General features: G+C 37.5%; 1 protein-coding gene across 1 annotated transcript in view; it reads left to right on the top strand.

The window, feature by feature from the left end:
* The window catches only part of LOC149104582 (uncharacterized), a 148,006-nt gene extending 138,537 nt beyond the window's left edge, over positions 1–9,469 (top strand). The window contains exon 19 of the mRNA XM_089270800.1: positions 6,165–9,469. The gene's annotated coding sequence lies outside the window, so the exon portion shown is untranslated. The remainder of the gene's footprint in view (positions 1–6,164) is intronic.
* Positions 9,470–16,202: the final 6,733 nt, after the last annotated feature.

Genomic DNA, 16,202 nt, shown 5'->3' with positions numbered 1-16,202 from the left:
ATGGATACAATTGCCCCTGTCTTTTACCACCAGATTTATAGATGAATCGTTCGTTTCGTATCACTTAATATGGTACATACCTCTGAATAAAACATACTGTGACATCATTTTTCTTGGAGTGTTCCAACAGGCGTCCGCCAATTGCAAAGCGTAAGCAGCAACACAGAAAACTACAAAGGCTTCTTCATCAATCGCACTTCGCTGTCCAGATTTTTTTCTTACAAAGTTTCCAGACTTCGCTCTCTTTTAAAATTCCAAGACTTCACCGTTCTGTTGACCAGTCCGAATAACTGTCATGGTGTTAGTTGAGTAAGTGCTTGACTTTGTTTAGTGGTCCCAGTTGGGACAATTAGGCAAATGTGGATTGCGTGACAATCGGCCACTGTACCAAATATGTCGATATCTGACGTTTTGCAAAGTGAGTGAAGATGGCGACGTGGACCTCGAGGGGAGGGGGACACCCATATAAGAACTACGGGGGTGCTCCTCAAAAATTTTGATCCCCTAAGATCCCCTAAGAGGTACCAAGATCCTGTTTTTTTTCTCCTCTAAAAGATGCCAATTCTTACATAACACATTATCTCCCCGCGTCATATTTTTTTTGGCTCAATACCCTAAAAGGCATCGCAAAAGCTCCCGCTTTGGACTTTTTGAGGCTGAACACCCTGTGGGCTACTAAAACTTCATTTTTAACCCCTAAAAGGTACGACGAGCCCCCCGCCCCGGGGGGCGTGGACAGGGAATCCAAACTGCTCCTTGCTCGCCTCGTGTAGGCAGGGTGTTTTCTCTATATCTGCGTGAAAAAATGGAAACTACAATCGAACCTGCACAACCACATCTCAACAAAGGACCACCTCTCTGCAACGGCCTTTCTTTTCATTCCGGCGGACGGTCACTCTTATTTTAATCTCTCTACAACGGCCACCTCTCCCACAACAGCAACAGCCACTAAAACACGTCCTAACTGCCAAAAAAACCTCTTCACAGGGCCAGTCAATCAACAACTGACGAACGCTGTCTACAAAAACCCCATTTTTTATTGGACATGGTCACGAAACTTGATCCATGCCGCAGGTCTTTGGTCTCTATTTCTGTTTGGTTTCTGTCCTATTGATATATTTTGATTTTGTTACGAATTTACATGTTACACTAAGCCTTTTTCAAGATAAAAATGTTGAAACCCAAGAAAATATCGGTGTCATATTTCACCCCTACTGATACCGCTCCATAACGGAGAAAGGTGGCCGTTGTAGAGAGTTTCGACTTTATTACCGTTCATAAAAAAAACACACCCTTCCTACTGAACTTTAAAATATAGGTATATTGCTCCAGGTTTTCGGTATAGAAATGCGCCAGGGACATGACTGGGATGGAAAAAGAAGGTCTAGGAGGCACTAGTCTTAAATGGGTACGTGTTGAGAATTTACGTACATATTCACTCTTGTTACCGGTTCTTTTTTAAACCTATATAAACTATACAGTCGAACCTCCACTAACGGTCACCTCTCCAAAGTGAACTCCTCTCTACAACAGACACATTTTTTATTTATCCCGGCAGACATTCCATACATTCGCTCTTATTTTTGCCTCTGAAATGCGCAAAATAAGGCTACAATACATAATGCCTAACTACTTTATGCCACCTAATTATGGATGGGAAGTTCGCTACAATAGGTCAATAATTATAATAATAGTAATAATAATAATAATTTTTTTAAAAAAACTTAAAGATTTACATCATAATAATAATATTATTAATATTATTAAGATAGCATAATATTATTATAATGATAATATTATTATAATAATAATATTATAATAATAATATAATAATAATAATAATAATAATAATAATAATAATAAAACAATCTCCTGGATGAGAGCAAGGACATCCTTCGCTTTACTAAGATCCGCACTAATCTGCCTAAGAGGTTCAAGAGCTAGAAGGAAAGTCTTTTGTGACTTTAAGAACATTGACATTAACGTTGAAGCCCAGGAGGGAGCCATTATGTAAACACTGTTGAAATAGGTTTTAATAGTCTATTTCTTTTATTTACTTTTACCTTGTAATATACCGATATTGACGTTGAAACTCAGGAGGGAGCCATTATGTAAACACTGTTGAAATAGGTTTTAAGAGCAGCTTCGCCTAAATATCAACTAGACTTGGAAATAGCGAAAAAATCGAATTTCTTCAAACTCGCCCAGAATGAAGCCCTACGGGCACTAGTTACAAAAATATCGTTTTAAGTTCGATAAATCAAAAATTATTTTTTTCCGCAATTTTTTCGTTTCGATGCCCCAAATCGGCCAAAATCCATTGAAAATGAGCGGCATATTCAGAGGCTCGTAAACTCAAAAGCAAAAATCTTCATTACAAACTGATTGTACGTCGTATTTGTACTTCCTTTCTTGTCTATTTAGAGCTAAATAGATCGTGATTTGATTAGAACTTAAATATTTGACGAATTTTTTAAGTTAACGACCCAAGAAAGCTTTACAAGAGGTCTACATTTAGCCTATTTTCAAATCCTAAAAAGGCGTTCTGGTACACGGCTTTTCCCGAAATGACTAGTTTGGTCTGAAAGAGCATTGTTTCTTCTTTAAATTACTGAAATAAAATTTTTGGGTAAATAAAATCGTGAGCGCTTAGATAGCGAACTAAATGCAGCACTTCGTCCTGAAAACGTGACCTTTGACCCAAGCGTAACGAAACCAATTACTGCAAGAAAACCCGGAAGAAAAGCAAACGTTCCGTTATTTTGAAACAATTTCTAGTGATATCTCTCCGAAACCATGATTGCAAGAAACTATTTCCAGATACGAAATCTTGCAGGGTCAAAGACGGAGCTAAAGGGCGCATTTTGGCACAATAACTTTGTTTGCTGAGAATTGAATTGCAGTCAATTCCAGTGAAATTTGCAAACTTGACGTATGTTAGCCGATACTTACCTGAATATTTATATTAATAGAAGAGTCGCCTTCTTGGATTAACCTTCAAAAGAGGCTGGACCCAGATTTGGAAACCTCTAAAAGAAGAAATGTTTAATATTCCGTGACCTACCCGATGCTATAGATTCCATGCACATGCCAACCGCATGTTTGTCGTAAAACCAACTGAACTCCACTGACAGTTTCCATGGGCAACCCCAAAATAAACAATCCCCAAAAATGTAAAGTGAAATTGGCTGTCTTCATGAACAGTTAGAAGCTAGAGTCAAGTTCCATTACCTTTTAAAAATGCTTGATTCTACTTTGTTCACTCAGTCGTTACTGTCACGTTCGAATACTGCGTAGTATCGGTCACGCCAAAACACTGTAGACCGTGCAGACTGAGTAAGTTTCCCATACAAAGTCTTGTACGCGTTTGTCTATTGAATCAAAAGTCAAATACTGCGCTTGTGCAGCCTGTGGATAAATGACAAACTTTCAGATATATTTAACACTATTTTGTAACTAGACCCAAAAGAAGGAGTCACAATGAAAAGCCCAAACAAGTGTCTGCAGTCTGCACGGCCTCCACTGTTTTGGCGTGACCGATTCGCGGCTTTCGAACGTGTGAGTAGTGAACAAAGTCGACGCAAACAAATAAAATCAAGCACTTTTTAAAGGCAACAGAACTTGACTCTAGCTTCTAACTGTTCATGAAGACAGCCAATTTCACTTTACATTTTTGGGGATTGTTTATTTTGGGGTTGCCCATGGAAACTGTCAGTGGAGTTCAGTTGGTTTTACGACAAACATGCGGTTGGCATGTGCATGGAATCTATAGCATCGGGTAGGTCACGGAATATTAAACATTTCTTCTTTTAGAGGTTTCCAAATCTGGGTCCAGCCTCTTTTGAAGGTTAATCCAAGAAGGCGACTCTTCTATTAATATAAATATTCAGGTAAGTATCGGCTAACATACGTCAAGTTTGCAAATTTCACTGGAATTGACTGCAATTCAATTCTCAGCAAACAAAGTTATTGTGCCAAAATGCGCCCTTTAGCTCCGTCTTTGACCCTGCAAGATTTCGTATCTGGAAATAGTTTCTTGCAATCATGGTTTCGGAGAGATATCACTAGAAATTGTTTCAAAATAACGGAACGTTTGCTTTTCTTCCGGGTTTTCTTGCAGTAATTGGTTTCGTTACGCTTGGGTCAAAGGTCACGTTTTCAGGACGAAGTGCTGCATTTAGTTCGCTATCTAAGCGCTCACGATTTTATTTACCCAAAAATTTTATTTCAGTAATTTAAAGAAGAAACAATGCTCTTTCAGACCAAACTAGTCATTTCGGGAAAAGCCGTGTACCAGAACGCCTTTTTAGGATTTGAAAATAGGCTAAATGTAGACCTCTTGTAAAGCTTTCTTGGGTCGTTAACTTAAAAAATTCGTCAAATATTTAAGTTCTAATCAAATCACGATCTATTTAGCTCTAAATAGACAAGAAAGGAAGTACAAATACGACGTGCAATCAGTTTGTAATGAAGATTTTTGCTTTTGAGTTTACGAGCCTCTGAATATGCCGCTCATTTTCAATGGATTTTGGCCGATTTGGGGCATCGAAACGAAAAAATTGCGGAAAAAAATAATTTTTGATTTATCGAACTTAAAACGATATTTTTGTAACTAGTGCCCGTAGGGCTTCATTCTGGGCGAGTTTGAAGAAATTCGATTTTTTCGCTATTTCCAAGTCTAGTTGATATTTAGGCGAAGCTGCTCTTAATAGTTTATTTCTTTTACTTACTTTTACCTTGTATATACCATTTTGTATGGAATATGTTAATTAATGTTATGATGATGATAGTAGTATTAGTATTAGTTGTAGTAACAATGATATCATGATTAGATACGGAAACATGTTTTACAGGTTTAACAAACATCAAATTATGTAAATATTATAGCATTTTGTAAAGCTTAGCTCTAGTTTTTGTCACAATAAACACTCCTCTTTTTCAAAAAAATTAAATAATAATAATAATAATAATAACAATAATAATAATAATAATAACAATAATAATAATAATAATAACAATAATAATAATAATAATAACAATAATAATAATAATAATAACAATAATAATAATAATAATAACAATAATAATAATAATAATAATAAAGATCTTTCAACAGGGAGCCCACTTCACATACATGTGGTTTTCAGTGGGGCCCTGAAAAAAAAAAAACATTGTGAATTCTCAAGGTAAAATAAAGGAAAATTTTAGCTCTTCTGAGTATCCGATTTTTGGAAAGCGCCCATATTATTGTCTATATAGTTTAGCAGAAAGCAACAGGGGTGAATATGTATGTAAACTCACACCGCGTATCTAAGATCTGATGCCCTCTAGGCCTCCTTTGTCCTTTATGTATTCCAGCCCTATCACTGGTACATTTCTATTCAAAAAGTACGAACGACAAACGTGTATTTTAAAGGTAAAGAGGAAAGGTGTTTGCACAACTTTTGTGAACGCGGTAATACTTACCATTAATCTAGGTAGACATGCCGTGATAGCAGTACCCGCGCACGGCTCTGTCAGTTCGTCGAGTTCTGTCTTCTTGCAGAATTTAACAACACCCCCTCCCCCTACATCCTTCAATTTCGTCCAAAAATGTTTATTTAGGCTGACAGTGCGAACCACGTTACTTGCACGAGCAAACAGTTTCACTCGCCGACATCTTCACCCACTTTGGACAATTTGCAAGCGGCCGTTTGCCACGCAATCCACATTTGCCGGATCCCTTGTGAGATGACTTTAAGAATTCCTAGGAATTCCTAGGAATTTCCTAAGAATTCCTAGGAAAAAATTCCTAGGAATTCCTAAGAATTCCTAGGAATTCCTAGGAATCTAAGGTGTGAATTTTCACGGTAATTCGGACTCGGAATTCCTAGGAATTCCAAGGAATTCCAAGTTTACATAGAGCTGACTTGGAATTCCTAGGAATTCCTAGGAATTCCAACTGAAATATACTCACCTTGAAAATTCCTTAAAATTCCCAAAAATTCCTAGGAATTTCTGAGAATAACTTGGAATTTGTAGGATTTTTTGAGAATAGGTTGGAATTTTTGGGAAAATCTGAGAAAAACTGGGAATTTTGTATCATTTGTAGGCCAGACAAAATTTTGATGATATATGCCTAGCATTAAAATAACAAATTAAGTCACTGATATCACATCAAACAGGTTTTAAATGAATGGTTTATTACATTGGCTCTCATGAATTTAAACATAAGAATAATCATCCTGTTTCTTTTTCATTACATCAAGAATCAAAAGTAAAACTGAAAACAGATATGAAGGTCAAACTTTTACATGTTTGATAAAAAGAGAACTTTTTCAGATAATTTACTTTTTTAGTTTACAAATCCAACAATTTTCCATACACAAGATTTTACCTTAAATTATTGTTATTGTGTGGAACATATCTGGATTTTCATGATTGTAAGGAATCAATGATAAGAACAAAACTGAGACATTCCTTAAAATTAAAAAAAGGCTGAGTTTGGGCAAACTTAGCTGCTGTTCAGTTATTTCTGTTGATTCTGCAGCTAGCCTCTTCATCTTCATCTTTGTTGTATGACACCTAAAACAAAATTTAAAAAAATACATTACACTACGATATATATGAGGTACTGTAAGACTAAGATCCAAATATTTATGTGCTCACAGTTTAATACATGCAGCTAATTAAGGCCTGACTGTAAGCTGGTTGAAATGTTAAAAGAGAAGACTTGATCATTGTGAAGGTGCTTGTATACTATTGATAAATATGTTACATAAATCTTGAGCTTACCGTAGACTAAATCAAGGTTTTCCTTCTTCTATAAGTGTATCAACAACTCTCGAATTGGAGGATATATATCACGGTTTTTAGCCAAATTTAGACATTAGAAATATTAAAAAAGACACTTGAAACATTAAAGGAACATTGAAATAATAGAGTAAACGCAAAAGAATATACGGGTGGACAAAATTGAAGATCAACACGGATTGCCATACAGTCAGGCTGAAACACACAGGAGACATATCAAACTCACGCAGACTGTGGCTGCCTCGTTGGAGTTTTTGTCAAGAACTTTGACTGGGATCAGCGAGAACTGCTATATTTGTTTCGTTTGAACAAGTGTGGCGAGAGAAACGACTTGTTATTCGCAAATCAAATTGTTTAGGCATGCCCTCTGGGCAACCTAAATTGTTTCAACCTTGCTTTAGCCAGAATTCATTTCATGCCATGACTGAGTGACCCACTCGTGTATGATTCGTGATGACAAAGTTCATTCAAAAACTTTTGTCTAAATGAAAGAAGTTACTTTGTATAATATAGGGTTACTTGAATTTGATTACTCACCAAATAATTTTGTATACAGCTAATCTGCCCTTTGAATTTTTCCCTGTTGAAACATCCACAGTAAGACTTTCTTTCAGCTCCAAATCTTCGCCAAGAATAACATGTTTCTCATTAATGACACTCACGCTGTTTTCTTCTAGTCACAGGACCGCAGAAAAAACCATTTTGACATAATTTTGGAAGTGAAATCTACTAATACGCACCGTTAACGCTAAATTCAAAGATGGGCGCCAAAAGCGAATGACTAACGCGATCTTTGTCACGCTCAGTCACGAGGATAGTCACGTGAAAATTCGCGTGCTGTGATTGGTTCAGTTGATCAGTTGAGGAGAGAATGGAAACTGGAGAAGAAGGAGAGAGAGACTGGCAACAAGGTTGCCAGACCAGTCGCTTTCGATAGTAACTCTGCTTCCCTTTCCACGCTGTGTTGGTGGTCTTTTGAAAGATGGGTCTTACTTCAAAAGGAAAAAACTACACAAACTTTTTACGAAGAAATCGAGGAAACTGGAACGTACTTTAACTAGTTGATCTGTTCCCGACGGTTGTCAAGATAACAAAGGATCGTGAGGCACTTAAATCAAGTTCACTGCAAAGGTAAGGAATCCAATTTTATAGGGATTTTCTGTTATGATAAGCTATAATTCTAAATAAATCAAACTAAGCAATGCATTGTGTGCTCTTTAAAAACCCCAAAAGCCGAAATTCACCTAAAAGGTTTCAGATCGACCTGAGAAAACGAGATAAATTCTGCAAAATAAGCTTAAGCTTGTTGTAAGTCCACCAAATCTATTTTGAGAGCCCACGTGTTTCAACACCCAGTCAGCACGATGCAGCAAGTAGAAATTTGCAATGCTTATCATTTTTTCCTTTGAATTATTTATAAGGATTAACATTATATGAGATCTATAGTCTTTTCAATACATCAAGATGTAGGTTTTTTTTTATTTGTCATTTATTTATGTCAGTTATTTATTTGTTTCCCACTGACTCATAATCTTTTTTATTCTTTTGATTTTGTTGTGTCATGAATTAAAGTGACCGCGAGGACAAGGAAATACAAGAAACATATTGATGATCCCACTATACCCATACCAAAATCTACGAGATTCGACCAGTTGATGTCATCTCCCTCTCTTGCATCACTTTTTCCTGGAGATCATTTCCAGCACCATGAACAGAACACCTCAGAGTTTTCGGCTCGCCTGAGTGAGATGGCTGTAGACAGAAATGTTGTGGATGACTTTGATGGACTATGGAGTCAACCTTTATGCAAGAATTGAAGCTTCACAGAAGCTTTGATGAAATTGAGTTGCCTATACACTGTACCTGAAAAGACCACAGAAATACCAATTGATGTAATACACACAACAACTCAGATTTGTCCACAGACAGTGATTCAGATAATGATGTTGAAGTTTCTAGTTCTGACTCCTCTGAAGAAATTGAGAACTCTGACACTGACGGCCATTCACTGGACTCCCCTGATGAAAGTGAAACTAATTGTTCACAAGAAAAGAACATTTTCTGCCAAAGAATATGCCTGTATGGCTATTCTGGCCTTAATTTCAAGACATTGTATGACAATGAGAGGCTGCTAAAGATATCCTTGTTTTAATGAAACTACGGGTAATTTGTCCAGAGAATGTCACAGTACAGTTTTGCAAATTTACAGCAAGTGTGTGGAAACTGTGAGCTTTTCATTTCTGACATCTGTGAGAGATGTCTTCCTCTTTTTCCTAAAGTCATAAAGGATCAAGTCAAAAATTGTTCAACAGTGGGCTGTGATGGGTATGTGTGTGAATCTACAATTATATTAAATATATACATGCATATATATACTTTTGGTTTTATTGAAATTGTAAATAATATATATACAGTTATGCTGACAGGAATTTTTTGCCTAATCTATTTATCAGATCTGAGAGTATCCATTTTTCTATCAGTTAAACTCTGGGTGTTTGATTTAAGGGTCCATACGGGCACATATACACTAACAAATCAGGTTGGATCTAAAAAGCAATTTTATGAGTGCTATAGTTTTATGTTGAGTTGTCAGACTTAAACTGGAATTAATGTAGTAACATTTGTTTGGAAATAATTACCTTGGAGCTTGACAACAATAAAAAGGTATGGAACTCCAGGGAAATGATCCTGTTGATTTTTACTAATTCACAGAAACTGATTCATGCACTGAGTTCATCTTTAATTTTGACATTTTGGGAAATTTATAGAAATTTCAAACACAATATTTCATGTGTTTTAGCTGTTCCCAAAAATTCCCAGTCATACTTTTCACTATTCCCAAATATTCCCAGAAATTCCAAGGTCTTGCATTAAGCATAATTTGCATGGCTTGGAATAACTTGGAATTCCTAGGAATTCCCAATAATTCCCAGTCATACTTCCACTATTCCCAAATATTCCCAGAAATTCCAAGGTCTTGGATAAAGCATAATTTGCATGTCTTGGAATAACTTGGAATTCCTAAGAATTCCTAGGAATTCCTAGGAATTCCCAGACTACTGGGAATTTATTTCGCAGGGGATGGTCTGAACTGGAACCAGCAAATAAAGTCAAGAACTCACTCAACTAACACCATGACAATTATTCGGACTGGCCAACAGAACGGTGAAGTCTTGGAATTTTAAAAGAGAACGAAGTCTGGAAACTTTGTAAGAAAGAAATCTGGACAGCGTAGTGCGATTGACGAAGAAGCCTTTGTGGTTTTTCTGTCTTGCTGCTTACGTTTTGTAAGTGGCCGCGGACGACTGTTGGAACACTCCAAGAAAAATGATGTCACAGTATGTGTTATATTCGGAGGTATGTACCATATTAGCTAAAGAAACGAACGATTCATTTATAAATCTGGTGGTAACAGACAGGGGCAATTGTATTCATAAGAATTGCAAGCATACGGGTGAATCATCTTGCTTATTCCACAAGTACAACGTTTCGACACTTGATCATGAAGTTTCGTCAACTGCTCGCGCTTTGTTATCGGTATTACCTCGTCTCAGACCAGGATTTCAAGAAATGCTGCGATGAGACGGTTGTTTTTAAAGTAAAGTGTACCTGTCTACATGAAATGGTTGTGTTCGAATATTTACGCCAAACATTATGGATGCAACTGTAACCGATTGTTTACTCAAACTTCACGTTTCAAAATGTTTACTTCCACTTAAAGACAAGTTCGGTTGTGGCCATGGGTGTTCCACAAAAGTTAAAACTACCGATAGTGAACGAATAATGTGTGCTACAGTTGTAACCTTCAAGAAGAAACATACAGTAGGCGGAAGGAAAATCAGTTTCGGGCGATATGCACGTGCCGGTGATCGAGATAAATTTGCATAACAATCAAATCTACCAAGAGCAGCGTCTGGTTTAATTTAACTGCAAATGTTTGCAAAAGTGGTCAATCTAAAAGGAGGGGGGGGGGGGGGGGAAACAGATTACAAGTATCCATATTGACGAAAAAAGTTTCCATTCGCTTATTTTTGTTCTTGATGAAGGTAGCTGGCCAAGTGCCATGTTGGTGTCGCGAATGACGAATTTACGAAAATGTACCACACGTTTATGTCTCTCGACGGGTTAGTTTTTTCGGGCCGCGGAAGAGACTTTTACACATCATAATAAAGAGTATGGGCTTTCAGAAAATTTTAGTTTCGACTTCAAATTCAATGTACCAGTGGGCTTTTGATGGTATTGAAATTAGCTAAATTAGCCATTTCGCTCACGAGCTTCAATGAAGGTTCTAAAATATTATTAAACTTGGAGCTTTTGCTAATCAAATTAATGCTTTAGAAACGGCAAGACATGCACTATGAGCTACCCAAAGTATATTGATAGATATCATCGCGTTGATCTCTATGAGCGAAAAGAAAATGCACAATTTTCGGCCATTTTCGGCGGCGTCAGGCAGCTAAAATAGCGATTTTCAAACTTTCCTCGATTTCGAAAAAACTAAAGCGCTTCAGGTCACCTTTGAATGGTATTTTCGAAAACAACTCGCTATAATGGTTATTTGGGCAAAATATGAAGAAATCGAAAATTTCGCGACTGTCATCTCATTCTCGGTATTTACACGAACTGGCTCTTAAGTACATGGAAGAGCATACTCGACTGCTCGAGGCACTTTGCCGAATTTGTGGGGGGGGGGGGGGGGGGGAAAGGGAAAAGAGAGGAAAAAAGACGTCGCTAAGTACGCGGACGAAATTAAACAAATTTGGCCGGGAGGTCTCTGTGTTGGTGGATTCACCGACTGGTACCCCATCACTGGAGAGCCAACAGCCTGTTGAAAACCACCTACAGCACAGAAGTGGCAGCGAAACAGACGGGCCAGGGGTAGTGCAGTGATTCCCTGTAAATGATTCTATCGATATCCCAAGGAATGGCACAGAGAGAAGAGGAGATTGTTTGTGCTCATTTACCAGACGTTTGAGGGCCATACAAGTTAAGGTTTGTAGGGGGGCATTGTACTCTTTTTTTGGCATTTTTTTTTAAACTATACACACTGCAGCTGTTCCTAGTAGATGATGATTCTTTTCACCTCCCCATGAAGCTTGAATGTACCAGGAAGTAATATCTTTGCATAGTAATTATTATGAAAGCAAAGACTGAAAAAGTACAAGAGTTTAGAATGTAGTGTCGAATGTTGAACGTTACTAATTGTGAAACTAATGCAAAACATTAATTGATTGTGAACAGGAAACATATCAGTTTGGTTAAGAATATGTAATAAAATATAGAAAACATATGAGTCATCAGACCACTTGAGGGCCCTCTCTTATTTAGTGAGAACTAATGTGTTAACTACATTCAAAATAAATTCATATTTTAAAACGAAAAATACATTTGTAATAATATTGACATCTGTGAGCAATGCAATAATCTTCTAAGCGCTTGTGATTTGTTTCAGGTCCTGAATTCTGCAAAGAGGCAAATTCAAGGTTGAGAGTACCTAAAGAGTAAATAAAATAAAATGGATTTCACTTTCAAGACTGAATTTGGTTTGTATACTTTAAATGAATATATAATAAACCCTTGGGACATGTGGATGGATTGTCAATGCTCCCTTGTTAACCTGTCCAGGAATTATATTTTGATATTTTGGGGTAAGTAACTTGTTAAAGTCAACAACTCTATGTAAGCTTTCATAATTTAAATGTGGAAATCAGACATGATATCTTTTAGCACAGCAACAAATAGATACAAGAAATATTTGAAATAAATACCAAAATGGAGAAACTTCAGATTTACAAAAAATATATTAACAGAATTTTCGACTATCTCTGCATCTGACAACACTAAAATTTTGGCTACATTTTTCTAGCTTAGTTTATATTTTGTATAAAAGAACAAGAATTTCTCACTCGTATGCGTTATTGAAAATTCTGCTTCAATAATGATTTCATTTCCTCGATTTAGCCAAAATGTATAACGTTTTGGACATTTACAATTTATCGTTGCCGACATATAAGAACACGTGCGTGCTGTCGATTTCGGCCCGATAATCCCTAGATAAGAGAAAGGCCTCAATTCTCACATCGATCATTTCTGTGCTTAGAAAAATGCAGAGTAAAGATGCCTACTGATTGTACGGTCTCTTTCCAAAGAATGATAACAGCAGCTCGTCAAACTTAGCCCGCATTGCGTTCCGTAATACTTCCTTCGGTCCGAGGATCATCGTTATCTGGGTAGAATTGTCTGTGACATGGAACGCGAACACAAACTTTCCTTTTATTTATAATTTGCGAGATAAATATATACCTACTGAGGGCCCGCATTCATGGTATTGGAAAGTATTCGCGACTCTCTTTGTCCGCCATCTTGAATCTCTTGGTTTGTTATGAAACACAACACTTCAACCAAAACACGCATTATCATTGGTTGAAACGTGAGTTTCGTGACATCACAGCCATCCCAATATATCGGTATATCCCGGACTACTTATACCATGTGGCAACGAATCAAATTAGCATACCACACAGATATCCCAACGCGGAAAATATCATGTGGTTATAGTATCGCGCTTTCAATTTGATTCGAAAGGAAAGAAATACACGCTCCTCGGGCCGGGAGGTCTTGTTAAAGGTAACATTGAATTACACTGAGTTTATAGAGGGTACAAAAAGTACCCTATTAATTTTAAAACTGTACCGGCGTTCTTGTACTCGAGAGCGAACTTCGGGAAATGATTTCCCAATCTGAAGGTGGATTTCTCTAGTCCTACGCAACACTGATGCATTTGTAGTATTGAAGCGTTTCGCTCGAGTAAAACGTCTTCTTTCTTTCATTAGCTGTCAGTTGCTTGGTTAAAGCAATTTTTCGATCATTTACCCGGTAATCGGGTACGGTTTTTGCATGGAGTTGTTTATAGCCTGCCCGCCGGTCTGAAATTTTGACACATTTTCCACGGAATGCCATATTAAAGCTCTTAAACAATCTATGATTGTTTGGAAAATCTATGGGATACCGATTTCGTTTTTGGTTTCCCATTTAATTCAGAATTTTCTGAGGTTGAGTATGAGTGTACTAAATTAAAATCGCCATGTCCTCGGCCCGGCCTATTCTCGACATCTACAATTTATAGTCGGAGTCATAGCCCGAAATTTTTGTACGATTTCGACAGAACAACTTAGCAATGGGACCTCCTGAGATTATTTTACCATCTTTCAGAAATGGCAAGCGATTCTCAAAACTGTGGACGAATCTTCGGAGCAATCGCTTCATGGTCATTTGTGTCAGACTCACTTTGATAAAAGATTGGGTGACTTGCCAGTGTTCTGCTTCCGTTTCTTTTGATATCACAAGATCACAAAGCTTTATTGTTTTCATTACATTCCATGTTATCTAAGTATCATAATAATTGGAGACCTTAGTAAGTTTCGGTTATTCATAGCGCGACATGTCAGGGAGATTTTCTCTTTTCAGTCCTCCACTCCGATAACGGCCACCACACCGCACGATTCTCGGAATCGAAATCGAAACCGCTGCATCACCATTACAGAAAAACCACATTACGTTTACGGTGTATACCAGAGAAATTTTAAAGTTATATCATTGATTCCCCGATTAGTCCTCGTCGTTTTTCGAATAGTCTTCACCTATCCGGCCCAAATACCGACTATGTTCTTGAGTAATCGCAGAATACCCTCTCACTGCTGGAGAAAATCATCGTCAAGGCAACGACTGTCACTCCTTCTATACTACAAGTAGGGAGCTTAATTGAGAAAACCACGACGGCAACGGCAACGGCAAAGTCGCTAAACAAAAGGTTTAATGAGGAGAACAATGGCTGTGCACGTGCGTTATGATTCTTGGTGCATTTCTTTGCCGTCCTCTGCAAAACAACAACGTCAACGGCCAAATTCTGCGTTGTCTGGAGAACGTGAACCACGACGACTAATTTTTCACATTTACAGTGTTTTTGTAATTCCTTGCAAGAGATCTCATCGATATGGAGACGGTATGGCAGCCTTGAAGCAGTGATATCTGCAAATGTTGTATGTCTAAAGAAAGACTACTCTTAAAGAATGAATTCTTTTTCTAATGATGCATCCGGTTACTAATTAGACTCCTTATTTCTACATGCAGGATTCGCTACATGCAGATGAGCGTTCGAAGCCAGGATACAAGTGAGAGGGAAAAAACCACCAGCTACAAAATACGCCTGTCTCAACATGTTTTGCTTTGAATAATACAATATTGTTCCCCGCGTTATTTCGTCAAAGCTGTTGCGAAGCATTCTGAGTTCATCATATCACAGACTGGTGACCAGAAAATCAAGCCGAGCATGTTTTGCTGTAAGTTAGCACCTCGAAGACAACGCAACCTAACAAACAAAGGATTGGCAGTCAATTGTACCTTTTCAAAGGAAAAAAGGATATAGTTCTTGATCCAATTTTATAAGCCTAAAACTCATACAAAGCTCCATACAAACTCTCACAGTACTCTCTGGATACCTACTTAGTGTGTGTGCTTGGTTTAGTCGGTCCCACAGTAGCGGAGAGGACATCCAGGGGTAGGAAACAACTTGTAGACAAGGTAGAAACTACAATTCTTTATGTGAATGATTTGGTGTCTGGGGCAACAATCAGTTACAACATATGGCGACCTAAAACAGACTTTTATGCTCAGGATATTGAATGTGAAATCTAAAGGTTTGTGGACACTCATTCGGTAATCTTGTTCCTGCAGCTCCTTGAAAACGATACGAGGCGTCAGGGCTGGACAGCAATTGATAACCGTCACAAAATAGATTCGAAGATTCTGTATAGTTAATATTTCTATCAGAGCTGTTTAGGGCTTCGTATTGATGGCATGGATCAACTAAAGGAAAAAACAAACACCAAACAAAGAAAAAAAAAAACAGGAAACGAGAAAAGAGAGTGAGTTGAATTGTTCTATGCATAAACTGTGAACTGATTTCATTTCATCATCACGTTTACAGTTTGTTTCTTATTTAATTTTGATGTTACGGAAGAATTGGTTCATAGCGGAGCTTCAGCTCTGGAAGCGCATCAGAGGAGCACCATGGGTAGAGATTTTTAGTACACCATCAAGCCGAGAAAATTTGGTTATAACGTCCGCGTAAGAGCAAGCGAGCGTCCGTCCGTACAGACATTGCGAGAGGGGGAGAAAATCACATGGATCAACTAGAAAAATCAAACCTGTCTGGTGTGTTTAGAGACTTAAAGAAAGGGTAAAAACGGTAAAATGTGATTGATTCATTGATCAATCAAAAACATTAGTTCATTTCACTCCTCAAAAATTTTGCTTGGCGTTTCTGCCTGAAAAATTCACACTGAAGCGAATTTTCCAAATTGCGGTAAGAGACTCTTTGTAGAACCCTTCGTCGCGTTTTCTATAAAAAA

This window comes from Orbicella faveolata, unplaced genomic scaffold (assembly GCF_042242905.1).
Source record: "Orbicella faveolata isolate gen_17 unplaced genomic scaffold, um_ofav_v1 contig_34, whole genome shotgun sequence".
In the NCBI taxonomy this organism is placed as follows: Eukaryota; Metazoa; Cnidaria; class Anthozoa; order Scleractinia; family Merulinidae; genus Orbicella; species Orbicella faveolata.
Note: the sequence above shows the minus strand (reverse complement) of the source record. Positions and strands in the feature narration are given on the sequence as shown.